Here is a 4,098-nt window from a genome sequence, read left to right on the forward strand (position 1 = left end):
ATGGTTCAAATGGCTCTGAGCACTATGGGACTTAACAGCTGTGGTCATCAGTCCCCTAGAACTTAGAACTACTTAAACCTAACTAACCTAAGGACATCACACACATCCACGCCCGAGGCAGGATTCGAACCTGCGACCGTAGCAGTCGCGCGGTTCCGGACTGCGCGCCTAGAACCGCGAGACCACCGCGGCCGGCTCTTAATGTTACCAGAAACATAAATGCATTACATTATTCATAAAAGTAATAAATAATGTTTGCAAAAATCGAAGAGTAATTAAAATGTCATCTCTTTGTGATACTGCTTGAGGCATTTATGTATCCTGTTTCTGAATAATAGACTGCGCAGCAGAAAAGAGATGTTCGAAACTAGCATATGACATTCTCAGAAAGTTTTTAATCTGAGCGAAGTCGTCTGTTAGATTTCATTCAATAGCGTTTCTTTATAACTTAATGACGTATGCCTCTGTTTCCATTTCTTCAACCAAACATTTCCTTTTTTCTTAACGTTATTCTTTGCAACAATATTTCTTCAACAATAATAATGCAGCAACAATGGCGGCTGCTCAGTTTTCAACCACGACCTTGAAAAATTTCACTTGCCAATCTCATGATGCAATTGAGGTCAAAAATACTTCTAAAAGTTCTTGTAGCAAGTAGCTAAGATCGCTTGCAGAAGCAAACTGCAGAAGTAAACTTGCGCAAGTTATAGTTTCAATGCTAACACCTCAGCAAACTATTACAGAAGTTACTTGCTAGTGGACACATGCCTTTAGCTGTTCAGGAGCGCCGTGTCATGAGGACCACACCACGGTCCCCCAGAGAACATTATACTAAGAGCGGTTATAGAATCAATTTCCAAGTTACTTTATGATGAAAACAGCGTACAATGGCAAGGATTTCTAGAAAAGTACAAGTTATGTTCAACACAGAGGACACTTTTTTCAGTTGCTTGCCTGAGGGCCTGCCAGTCAACGTGGCCGACGAGGGCCGACCAGCTGCAGAAATATAAATGTGTACATTCACAGGCTGATCATACCTGCTGCCAACAAGTTAGCAAACACGATCCTTGAGTCTACATGCAGAACTGGAAATTTTAACAGGAAGATGACTAAGCCAAGAAAAAACGCGAAGACCTTCTGCTAAGGAAAGAACGATTGAAACACCAAATTTCTTGACCGTAGGCAGAAATGGTTGAAAGGAAAAACATTCCTCTCATTCATACGATCGCGTAGCAATCGTGTGTAGACCTCTGTTCACAGTCGTAGTGCTAAGTGAAATACTGCGATGGTATAAGTAGTGAGCACTATTGAGGGGTGTGAAATCCTGTTACACAATTGCGCTAGGTCGTGCATGGCCTCACTATACCTGTTTGAGCGATAAGTAGAGGGTTGTAGCATAGCGCTAGAGTCATCAGTTAAAAGCGATTCTTCAAACTTTGTTAGTAGATTTTCTCGGGGTAATTTACGTCTATCTTCAGCATCTTGGTAACACTATTCCATGAATAAAACAAACCTGTGACCATTTGTGCTGCCCTGCTCTGTATACGTTCAATTTCCTCTGTCAGACCTATCTAGTACAGGTCCCACACAATTGAGTAATATTCTAGAATGGGTTGTAAGAATGATCTGTAAGCAATTTCCTTTCTAGACTGAGTGCACTTCCTCAGTATTCTACCAATAAACCGAGGTCTATCACCTACTTTAGCTGTGACTGAACCTATGTGATAATTCCATTTCATATCCCTACAAAATGTTACACCCAGGTATTAGTATGGGTTGACAGGTTCCAACTGTGACTCACTGATATTACAAACACAGTATACTACATTTCTTCATTTTGTGAACTGCACCGTTTTACATTTCTGAATATTTAAAGCAACTTGCGAACCTTTGCATCAAGGTCTGACTGAATATTTACGCAGCTTCTTTCAGATAGTACTTCATAATAGGTAACGGCATCATCTGCATAAAGTCTGAGGTCACTATATCGTACACAAGGTCGTCAATATACAATGTGAACAGCAAGAGCCCTAACACATTTCTCTGGGCTCTCCTGAAATTACTTCTACATCTGACGATGACTCTCCATACAAAATAATATTCTATGTCCTCCCTCCCAAAAAGTCCTCAATCAAGTCTCAAATTTCACTTGATATGCCATATGATTGAGCTTTTGACAATAAGCGTGGGTGTGGTACTGAGTCAAACGCTTTTCGGAAACAAAGAACTGCTGTATCTACATGACTGGCTTGAACCAAAGCTTTCAGTGTGTCACATGGGAAAAGTGTTGGTTGGGTTTCACATGATCGCATGATCGATGTTTTCGGAATCCATGCTGGTTGGCGCGTAGGATATTTTGTTCAAGATGCCTCACCCAGAATAAACAAAACTAAGCCAAGATTAGAACTGGATTTTATTTCGATAATTACACCACTTTTGCATACTGTATTTATTTGCTTTTATAAAAAAACAATTTACATCCTACACTAGCCATTTACCCTGAAATGACTGTGCCGCAAACTGATCTTGGACAGCAAACATCTCTATCTCGTCACAGAATGTGGATGTTGAAGGCTGTCCCGCTCTGCAAAGCAGGACATGTGGCGATCTGTAGCAGAATACGATCCTAGTGCATCAAAAAAGTATCAGAACGCACTGTTCAGTCCACATATGGTTCCACAGCAGTCGACCTGCACATGTTCCCATGTTAATTCAACGACATCGTCAGCTACGATTGCACTGGGCACAGGATCATTGAGATTGGACCGTGGACCAATGGAAACATGTAATCTTGTCGGATGAATCACGTTTCTTGCAACTTTACGTCGATGGCTGTGTCCTCACACGCCATTACCCGGGCATATGGTTGTTCCAGAAACATGTACCGCAGTCTAGTGAGGCGTGGGGGGTGGGGGTGGGGGTGGGGGGAGGGGGGGGGGGAGAGGCAGGGGGGCGGGGAGAGCAGTATTGTGCTATGGGGGTCAGTCACCTGGGCTTCCATGGGACCTGTAATGGCAACTGAAGTCATCATGATATTTTTGTGAACCACTTGCATACCTTCATGTGTGATGGCATATTCCAGCAGGATGACTTTCTGTATCACTAGGCCAGAATCAGGGTGAGGAGCATAACAGTGAACTCGCGTTGAGGTCCTGCCTACAAATTTCGCCTGATCTGAACCAGATGGAACACACTTCGGACACTATCGGGCGCCAGATCTGCATTCACAAACTGCTGGTCCGTAACTTACGGGAAGTATGTGACATGGGCGTAGGGCACCTAGTGCCACATATCTCTGGAAACCTACCCAGGTCTTGTCTATTCCACCACACTCAAGAATGCGCTGTGTTGCATTCACAAGGTTGACCAACTCGATATTAAGCAGGTGGTTATAAAGTATTGAACCCTTAGAGTATGAGAAACATACAGCCCAGTCATATTAAGTCACATTAATGTAACCACATGCTCGACGTGAACATGCAGTAACCACTCACAGACGGCAGGTGGCAGCTTTAGCCTTGGAGGATATATAAAGCATGCCGGGTGGGAGGGAGGGGGGGAGGCCGAGGGGGGGGGGGACGCGGAAAACAATGCATTCGTTGTCGTAATGTGGAAACGGAACAATTGATCTGACGTCCAAAACGACATGATGATTGGCGTTTGGGCCAAGGGCGGAAGCATTTCCAAAACAACTAAGTTTGTAAACTGTTGACATGCTGCTGTGGTGAAAGTATACTGCGCATCAAAAACCGACGCCAAGGCAACTGTATTTCACCACAGGCCACAAATGTCAGGGATTAACGATGGCTGCAGAGATATGTGTGGCCAAATATATGTGTAACTGTTGAGCAACTGATTGCCCAGATGAACCAAGGGGCTACCAACAGTTTCTGCTCAACTAGCTTTCAGTGAATGATGCTGTGTGTTGGCATCTGCTGCAAGTGCCTGGTTAATGCACCCAAGCTCACAGCTTGTCATCAATGACGAAGGTGGGAATTTGCATGCCAATACCGCAACTAGACATCCTTGGACGGCCTTTTCAGTTTAAATACGTTTTATGCTCCTTTAGACAGCATATACTTATTGAGGTCGTCTGGT

The sequence above is a fragment of the Schistocerca serialis genome, chromosome 1 (genome assembly GCF_023864345.2).
Source record: "Schistocerca serialis cubense isolate TAMUIC-IGC-003099 chromosome 1, iqSchSeri2.2, whole genome shotgun sequence".
NCBI lineage: Eukaryota > Metazoa > Arthropoda > Insecta > Orthoptera > Acrididae > Schistocerca > Schistocerca serialis.